Consider the following 10,532-nt stretch of genomic DNA (forward strand, 5'->3'; position numbering starts at 1 on the left):
ATACAGATATCTATACATATATACACCCATCACACACACATACACATGCACACAAACACACACATTAGTCATTTGTTTTCTTATCCAAAACTACGTCAAAAGTACTGAATGGATCTTTATGAAATTTGGAAATTATATTCTTTGCATATATTTTTGATGTTGATGAAATTTTAACCCGAACATAACAGATGAGCATTATTTAGAAAATGATGTCACACGTTATCGAGGCTACCATTCTTTCTGGATTTGCAAAAGGGGATGACGTCTTTATTCCAAGAATTCCTCTTACTCCATCAGGAGCAGACATTCCTTTTACATTCAGAAGACTACAATTCCCCCTTCGTGTGACTTTTGCCATGTCCATAAACAAATATCAGAGCCAAACACTGTCTGTAGCTGGTCTTCTCTTGGAAGAGCCCTGCTTCTCACATGGACAACTGTATGTTGGCTGCTCAAGAGTGGGCAGCAACAAAAAACCTATTTGTATATGCTCCACAAGGGAAAACAAGGAACATAGTTTACAATGAGGTGTTATAATCACAACAGCAAGAAAGTATGTACATGATCACCTTCTTTAACGAAACTTCATTGACTTTCATATATTTATATTGATATACATATATATATACGTGTGTTTGGGTGCGTGTGTGTATATACATCTCTATATATAAAGATGATGCGTAGTCTAGACGGCGTTTTTAGATTTCATTATTCTCTTTAACCCGGGCAACGCCGGGTATTTCTGCTAGTGTATATATATATATATATATGTATATCTGCTTATTTGTCTGTCAGTCCATCCCCCTATCTATCTGTCTGACTGTCCGTCAGTACACCCATCTGTCTGTCTATCTGTCGGCTGTTTGTTACGTTGACTTCCGTAAGCTGAAGTCATTTTTCTCTGTTAAAAAGCTGCCCAACAACTTTTGCCTGGCCTCAAGCGAGGCTTTCACCCTTTAAAGGGTGAATTTTCGAATTTAAAACATTTCATAAAAATGTTTTTCATCTGTCTAGAAAAATGGACAGCCTTTCTAAGACTGCCAAGTGTTTCGGTCTTTAAATTAAAATTGGGATTTCCACCATTGCCGCCGACGAGGCAGACTTCAAATAACACTCAACACATTGAGACACCGTCACACTCACCCTTTTGAATAAGGACAATACACATACTGATACAAGTGGGAAGGGGAGGCAGAAACAACGAAGACACTGATGAAACAACGAGCAGCAGGGCAACCCCGACTATCACTTCTCCTCTCACCACTACTCTCACTTCCGTCCTGAAAACTGCCATCACCGAACAACAAACAATGTCACGGACAAACTAAATGATTTTGCTTCTGTTTTAAAGCACAAGAAATATTTAAAGTCCTTCTCAAAGGAAGAACTTCTACAATGTAAACAATTATTACATAAAGAAGACAGAACCATTAAACTGAACACCTCACACAGCATTTTGTAAGACATCCCCACCCCAAAAAAACCCCATTATTTACAAAACCCTGAACATAAAAAATAAGATATTAGAAGGGGCCACTTAAGAAACAGTTGGGAAATGTGTACAGGTCATAATGAGCATTCAAAACATATATTGCAAAAGTGCAAAGATTTGCCTGGATCGAGGTTAGATTTGATACGGAAGAACGGGCAAAGGGACACTCGACAAAAAGTGTTTGGATTGCAGGGGATTTCTAAGGATTCCCACTTACCTTGGTTATCGGGTGACAACGGTAAAAATTAAAAGAAGAATGGCAAATGGCCATGGAGGGGGGGGGAGAAGAAAAAGGGGAAAGAAAAGAGACATAAAATCAAACAAAGCAGGGAGGGTTCACCGCTCAGAAGAGCAAAACTCCCACACAAAATAAAAAAGATTGACAGCAACACTACAAACACACGAATACCAAATGGCCCTACGAAAGTTGATAGCAATAAACACAAACAATTCAGACCTAATGTAATACACCAACAGAAGTGAATGTGAAAACAAACAATCACCCATGCACAACACAAAAAAACCTCCTTCACGTGACACAAAACATACTGAAATCTCTCTACCTTGATGCAGGAGGGAGATTTCAAAAGTAATTAACAGGAAAAAAAAAATGGACAAAAAACATTCTGAGAAATGATTTTGAAGAGGGGAACAACCAACCTTCAAACAGTGACTTTCTCTCTCTCTCTCTCTCTCTCTCTCTCTCTCTCTCTCTCTCTCATTCTTTTCCTTTTGTTTGTAAAACACAACTTTCGATAGGAACATGCTTAGAATAGGTTGTATAAATGTGCGTGGCTTGGGGTCCCCATGGAAACAAGGCTGTCTGTTAAATGAGATCGAGTCACAGAATAGACATATAGCCATCAGTGAGACCAGACTCCACAACCCACGGTCTCCCCAACACATGTTCAGCAGACAATTTGACGTTTGTTTTTCTCCGTGTCTGCCAAGAATGGGAGGAGGTGGTACCATGGTGCTTTTAGGAAGAGTCTGGACCTCAAAGTAAGAGCAATATTCCTAGACCCGGAGGGTAGGCTGGTCGTTTTGGATATCAATGGTAGTAATGGGTGTGCTTTTCGACCGATAACAATTTATGCACCGTCCTTAACAGGTCAGCTGGATTTCTTTCGACGTCTAGAGGTTTTCCTGGGAACGTCTCGACTTTTACTTTCAGTGGGGGATTGGAACGCTACCTTGGACATGCAACTAGACTACGTGGGTAGAGATAGAAATAGAAGGGGATGTAAATGCTTCAAAGACCCACTCAGACATTTCCAACTGTCTGATAGGTACCGACTGGACCACTTGAATGCACTAAAGTGGACATGGACCAATCGCATCGGGCCATCCTGATCATAGTTAGATAGTGTTCTACAGGACAGTGGATAGGGATAGTGTAGGTTGTCCACAGTTTCATATAGTCAGCTACACAGGTCATAAATTTGTGACTTGTATGTTTGACTTAGATAAGAGTCATAGGCAGGGTCCCAGTTACTGGAAACTAGATGCGTTATTCACGGCGTGCCAGGCTTACAGAGACCGGATTAGCACACTAGTTAAGAGGGCGTTGACGGGCACCAGCATCAACAATAGATGGTGGTATGCCCTAAAGAAAGCAATTAAAATAAACTCGGTTAGGTATAAAAAGGCTCTAGTGATAGATCGAAATAGAATAGAGGGAGACCTAGTTAAGAAATTAGAAGAGGCACATACATGTGGCATCATGTCCAATGTGTTGGCAGTGAGGTTGGCCCATGACCAACATTTCAACGCCAAACACGAAGGATATGTTGTCAGAGCTAGGATGAGTGCTCTGGGAAACGAAGGAGTTGGAGCCACCTGAGAGGTCAAAGTGGCAGAGGCGCAACAAGGCAACAAAGCCACCATTCGGTCTCTGACAGATGAACAGGGGCGCGAATTACTCGAGCCCGAAAGGATGTGTGAGGCCTTTCAACAGTAATTTGCCCGACTGTACGGGACAACTGGTGGGTCAGAATGCAGGGTGGACTTTAGTGCCTACCTGCATGGCTTGGAGTGTATGTGGTGCAATGACAGGCTGGGCTTGGACGGTCTGCCTTACGAGCCTTATTGTCATATTCCAGACTTGTTTGGAGGCATTTTGGCTGCAGTCTACTGTCACTGGCATCAAAATGGGAGTATCCGCAGTTTTTTGAGGTGGGGAGCGGTGGTAGCGTTAAAGAAAGATCCAAACAAGGAGATTGTTATAGATCATTTTCAGCCCATCACTCTGCCCAACGCGGATTTGAAAATTTTGGCCACGGTGCTAGCCGAGAGGTTGGAGCTTATCGTTGAGACGCAAACATGCGCTGTGCCGGACAGGAGTATCCATGACAACTTCCATCTGATGCGTTACATCATAGACAGGGTAGTTAAGGAATCGTGCATGGTTGGGGGCACCGATCAGTTTGAATCAATCGAAAGCCTTCGATAAGGTTGACCATCGTTACTTAGAAGCTGTCCTTAGGGCACTGGTTTCGGTTCCTTGCCTGAGGTCACCGTGGTCTTTTTCGCAGACTCCTCTTTCCACAGATAAACTTAATTTGTTTTACCTTTTTACTCCACTTTATTTTGCTGTTTACACGCCCCAAACTTTTTTAATCGTTTTTGTTTTCCTTTCTTTCTTTCGAATAGAAAAGTTCTACATTGTATTTTCCCCTCTGTATACGGCCCTGTGTAGCTAATAAAGAAATCTATCTGTCTGTCTAACGGTCTACGTTCTGTCTGTCTATCTACACACACACACACACACACACACACCTATCTATGAAGGGTTACGTAAGTTACTCAAGAGTTTCGTAATTCAGACTCGTCAAACTTTGACGAAATCCATTCACGGAACTCTCGCACTTTCCCTCATTTATTTAACGTAACAACTAAATCTTAAATAGATTTTACTCAAATTTACTGCTCCCCGCCTCTTCTTTTATATATATATATAAATTTGTGGGCTTCTATGAAGCACATACACGCTATATATATGTATGTGTGTATATATATATAAATATAAACAGGCATATATACAAGGGCCGGGAACAGGGGGTGCAGCGGGTGCACCCACACCCCCTAGAGTTTTCAGGGGTTGCAAGATCAAAATTTGCATCCCCTACAAAATCTTACCAGTTGCAGAAAAAAAGTGTTTAAAATCTATCGGTATAAAATGCTTAAGTTCGATCTCGTTTCAAAACAAAGAAAAAAATAAACATATAAATAAATAAAAGTAATGAAGCTGGCATAAAATTCCCTAGGGAGTTTAGAACCACTAACTTCTGAACTGAAGGCAAATAGCGTCAAAATACCAAAACTTAATTGACAATAACAACAGTAGCAGCAACAATAACAACAAAACCAGCATGTATGGTTAATTTTGAATATATAGCATTACTTGAATTCTTGAAGACAGCTCCCACCTAGTTTCTGTCTGTCAATACTTCTCTCCATCTTTTAGTACCACTCCCAAGTTCTTTGTAATTGGTGTTGCTAAAGACTTAAAACACGGTTGACTGGATTCGACCGTTTGACCCCAGTCTAAAAATAAAACCCCTTCAAAATTCTTTCAATACAAAACGACCATTTAATACTCCATACCATTATTTGCTTGACCACTGCCTGGGTAAGTGCCTTTTTTTTCAACTCCAACCTGATTCACCTTTTCATTAAATATTTACTTTCCTTTTGTCTTTATTCCTCTCTATCTGCTTGAGTTCCTTAGGAAATAGTTTCCTTTTTGCGTTACTACTAACAAATCGTATCTTAAAGATGTAGTTTAGGCAGAATACCTTATATATTGACAACTTTCATTTTTTATCTTGCCTTAATTCTGTCATATTATTAACCAAAAGTCTTCCTGCCTATATATAAAATAGTATCTGCGTCATATCTGTTTCCGATACTGTCCTGCTTTTTCGTTTTATATAGAAAACGTTGATTTAATTAGTTTGATAAGTGCCTCTGCACGAAACTCTCGAACCTTCAGTCACTATGTAACTTTCTCCGATGAATAAATCTATACTTATTGAGACTGACTCAACATAAATTCTATTTTTCATGTTTGATGAGAACCCAATAATGTTCGGAAATCGATTACAGTTGTTCATCTTTTTTTTCAATCTACCGAGAAATGGCTAAATTTGCCCTCTTTATAAATATACGATATATATATAAATCTAAATAGACCTCGATAATCGGCTCGGGAATCTCCCCAATGACTTTACAAAGGTCACTTGGGGCCCCAATTCGCCGTGAAACCATTTGGAAGCTGGTATCGTTACGAGGTCTATTTATATTTACCCACTTCTCTACTTGGAGAGTAAGCTCCCCTCCGGTTATATGGTTTTACCGTATATTATCACATATGTATATATATATATATATCTCTCTCTATATATATATGTATATATGTGTGTGTGGAGAGAGAGAGAGGGAGAGAGAGACGTAGGTAGGTACATATGTAAGCACACAAACACGCACGCATATATATACGAATGTATGTATTTGTGTGTCTGTATGTCACCCCACCATCGCCGTATAACTAATGTTGATGCGATTATGCCCCTGTAACTTGTCGGTTCGAAAAAAGAGGCGTATAGGCTACTTTTGTATTATAGTGTGCGTGTTGTTATTTAACCCAGGGTCAAACCTGACTGAGCAGGCTCGTGCTCAAAGTCACTCTGACCGTGACCATCCCATCCTATTCCTACGTCTCTGCTTGAAGTAGTTGTGTGGGATTTTAATCGAGATTTGGTTACTACTTCTAGCAGTTCGAGCCAAAACGTATAGGCCAGTTGTTGTTGTTTAATCCCAGGTCAGTCCTGATCCGGGCAGCTCTACAATCAAAGATGTTCCAGACAGATGTTATTCAGACAGAGTGTATCTAGGACTACATTGTGTAATGTATAGTATAGTGTTCAGTCTTAATAGCTACAGTTGTAGTTAGTTCCGTCTTGGTTCAACTTGCGCTTGGTCGCCTCTTCGTTTACACCCTTTAAATCCCACTTCAACTCAACAAAACTCTGTTACACACATACACACACACATACATGCAGAGCCACCTTTGAAAGTGTCAGTCTTTAAGGGATTATGTTCGTCCACCACTGTTTGGCCTTCATTGCTGCACATTCTCTGTGTGTTTTGTGGATAAAGTTTCCTTTCGATCTCAGCAGAACTTTTTGCCAGACACTTTGTTCACGTCGATTGAAGCAATGACAAATAAAGGGTCTTCAATGTACCTGAAAATTGAAGGAAAAGATGATGGATAATGAAACGAATAATGCATGGCAAATTGAATGCAATTTAATAAATGATAATATACGTGTGTTTAATTGTAATCGTCTAAGCCCTCTAACCACTAAGCTACACACCTGCACTTGTACGTATCTCCTGGTAGTTTTGTCTCTTGCATGTGAGATATCTCTGTGGGTTTAAGTGGAGCGGGGTCAGTTGTCTGATGTTCCATAGGGTTTGCTGCTAAGAAATCAGATAGGGTTTGGCAGTCTGTTATTTTGGAACCAGTTTTCTTGGTGATTTATCCAGGGTTGAAATAGTTGCCTGGCAATGTCTGGGGGACAAAGGATTAGATGTCGGTTGATTATCCTGTTATGTTGTTATTTTATAGGTGTGTGGCTCCTGGTTAGGAGATTCAGCTCATAATCGTAAGGGTGTGGGTTTGGTTCCCACACTTTACTTCAGCTCACTCAGCTGGCAGAAATGAGTCATACCTGTAATTCAGTGGACCAGCTTATCATGTTCTGTGTTCTGTGTTGGATTTCCCTGAGAACTACATCTACCGTATGCATGTCAGTCGCATCTTGTCTTCTACTATAGTCTCAGGTTAAGCAAATCCTTGTGAGTGGATTTGGTAGAAAGAAACTGGAAGAAGCCCATCACATATATGTGTGTCTTTGTGTTTGTCCCCACCATTCCTTGACAGCCAATGCTGGTGTGTTTGTGTCCCTGTAACCTAGTGGTTCAACAAAAGAAAGCGATAGAATAAGTTCTGAGGTTGATTTCTTCGACTAACACCCTTTAAGGCGATGCTCCAGCATGACTACAGTCAAATGGCTGAAGCATATAGAAAACAGTAAAAAATGTCTGTGGTGCACTTAGCCACTTGCTTGTTAATTTCACGAGCAGGCTGTTCCAGTGATCGGAACAATCCTAATTGACCAACAGCATTTTTAGATGGTGTTGGATCACTTGACACTTTGGTTTGCCCTCATTCTGCGCTGTGGTTCTGTCTTCAAGTGGTTGTGAAGTGTTTTGTTTGCCAGATGGGAATGTGGTTGAACACCATCCTCTTTTCTGATGTTGTGAGGATGCTGAAGGATTAAGGGGGGAGTGTGGTGGCTGTTGTTGTTGGTGTTGTTTAACCTCAGGTTAGTCCAGATTTAGCAAAATCCATGATCAAAAGTATCACAGCCATGACCATCCTGTCATTAACAAATCCAGAACCACATGACACAGCATATCCTGAGTCTAGCCACCATGTAGTGGTCTCCCTCATTGGCTCATACATACATACATACATATATATATATATAGATAAGAGAGTAGGGTGTGATTTGAGGGAGATTTGGCTGCTATTTCTAGCAGGTCCAGCTACCATGTAGAGGTCTCCCTCATTGGCTCATACATACATATATACATAGGTAAGAGTGTAGGGTGTGATTTGAGGGAGATTTGGCTGCTATTTCTAGCAGGTCCAGCTACCATGTAGAGGCCTCCCTCATTGGCTCATACTTACATATATACATCGATAAGAGAGTAGGGTGTGATTTGAGGGAGATTTGGCTGCTATTTCTAGCAGGTCCAGCTACCATGTAGAGGTCTCCTTCATTGGCTCATACATCATCATCATCATCACCATCGTTTAACGTCCGCTTTCCATGCTAGCATGGGTTGGACGATTTGACTGAGGACTGGTAAAACCGGATGGCAACACCAGGCTCCAATCTAATTTGGCAGAGTTTCTACAGCTGGATGCCCTTCCTAACGCCAACCACTCAGAGAGTGTAGTGGGTGCTTTTACGTGTCACCTGCACGAAGGCCAGTCAGGCGGTTCTGGCAATGGCCACGCTCAAAATGGTGTCTTTTATGTGCCACCCGTACAAGAGCCAGTCCAGGGGCACTGGCAACGATCTCGCTCGAAAATCCTATGAAGGCCAGTCAGGCGGTACTGGCAACGGCCACGCTCAAAATGGTGTCTTTTATGTGCCACCCGCACAAGAGCCAGTCCAGGGGCACTGGCAGCGATCTCACTTGGCTTGCCGGGTCTTCTCACGCACAGCACATTTCCAAAGGTCTCGGTCAGTAGTCATCGCCTCGGTGAGGCCCAATGTTCGAAGGTCTTGCCTCACCACCTCAGCCCAGGTCTTCCTGGGCCTACCTCTTCCACGGGTTCCCTCAACTGTTAGGGTGTGGCACTTTTTCACGCAGCTATCCTCATCCATTCTCACCACATGTCCATACCAGCGCAATCGTCTCTCTTGCACACCACAACTAATGCTTCTTATGTTCAGCTTTTCTCTCAAGATACTTACACCCTGACGGGTATGCACACTGACATTACACATCCAGCGGAGCATACTGGCTTCATTCCTTGCGAGCTTACGCATGTCCTCAGCAGTCACAGCCCATGTTTCACTGCCATGTAGCATGGCTGTTCAATGAATTTTCAAAATTCTAGTCGTTCTATTGACGGGATTTTGTCAAAAGAAAGTGAGCTAAAAGTAAAAAAGATACAATTCCTCTTTCCATCAGGAAAGGAACCTTTGGAGAAAACTCCAAGCTGCCATTATATGGAATTTTTTTTTTTATTTAGTGTTTAATTTTATTTTTCATTTTCGAATTAACTGTCACGATATCTGCAAGAATAAATTGCATTGATATAAGAACTGCCGTTCAGTGGCACCAGTTCTGTAGAGATGTTTGTTTGGCAAAAAACTGGTGCCGGACAAAACTCCAATTGCTGGTCCGGACCATAGAGTGGAGTTCCATGAAAGTTTGTTTTTCAAAAAGAAGAACAATGGACGACGAATGTGTCGCAAAACTTGGGTTGTTGGATGTTATGACACCACAACCAGAAAAAGGATTTCTTCAACGTCTACCCGATAGGAGTGCAGAGATGTTGGAGAATGTTATCAGACAAAACGTTCTTGCAGAAAATTTATGACTGACAATTTGGCAAGCTATTGGAATCTGCATATACTCGGTTCCATTCACCAGACGGTAAATCGTTCCCCAAATTTCTTAGATCGGTCATCGGGGTATGTAAAAATCAGCGGAGGTAAATATTATGGGAGATTATTTTTGTTGGTTTTATTTTGAAATGAAAACATTTTATCAAGGTACGATTCAAGAAGATTGGATCCAGGTCGCGCATCCGCGCATGCGAGACGTGACTAGTCGATCCTACGACTACCTAGCGCGCGTGCGCGTCAAGCACAAAACATGTATGAGGGTGTTTGCGTTTTGTTTACAATGTGTTTTATTTACTTTGTTCAAAGTAAACCAAAACAAACCGTCCTGCATGTTTTGTGCATACATGCATTGGCAATAGATTGTTATTGTAGGGTCGACTAGTCACGACTCGCGTGCGCGTGCGCAATAGCAGGTGTGTGCGCATATTAATGGCGGTGAATTCGAATGTGTGAAAAAAAGGTAAATTTCAACATTTCTCTCGTTCAACACCCGACAAAGCATAAACCACAAAATTCACCTTTATTCTGTAATTCTATCTCCAGAAAATCGAAAAATACAAGTTATTCGCTGAAAAATTCTGCGCCAGAAATTGCAAAAGAAGAAAAAACCATTTCACAGCTGATGTCTTCTGCTGAATTGCAGACATTTTCGAACAAGGTAAGGCAAAGAGATTTCCTTTTAATTGGCTTTCGCTTGTTTCAATAAAGACAAAACAAAACACTAACATGCTTTTGCTTTTGTTCAGACTTCGTTACTACTAATTTTTATAATTTCAGCATTCGTTTATTATTGTTTTCAAACGTATTTCTGCCAAATGTCATTT

The 10,532-nt window shown here is 41.2% G+C and overlaps 1 long non-coding RNA gene across 1 annotated transcript; it reads right to left on the reverse strand.

The window, feature by feature from the left end:
* Positions 1 to 4,841: 4,841 nt before the first annotated feature.
* Positions 4,842 to 10,295, reverse strand: LOC149129017 (uncharacterized). The gene is made up of 2 exons (XR_016240574.1): positions 10,227 to 10,295; positions 4,842 to 6,738 (listed from the first exon to the last, which is right to left on the reverse strand). It is a non-coding gene; the product is annotated as an uncharacterized LOC149129017 (long non-coding RNA).
* Between the last annotated feature and the right edge of the window lie 237 nt (positions 10,296 to 10,532).

The sequence above is a fragment of the Octopus bimaculoides genome, unplaced genomic scaffold, assembly GCF_046866305.1.
Source record: "Octopus bimaculoides isolate indiv1 unplaced genomic scaffold, ASM4686630v1 contig207, whole genome shotgun sequence".
Taxonomy (NCBI): Eukaryota; Metazoa; Mollusca; class Cephalopoda; order Octopoda; family Octopodidae; genus Octopus; species Octopus bimaculoides.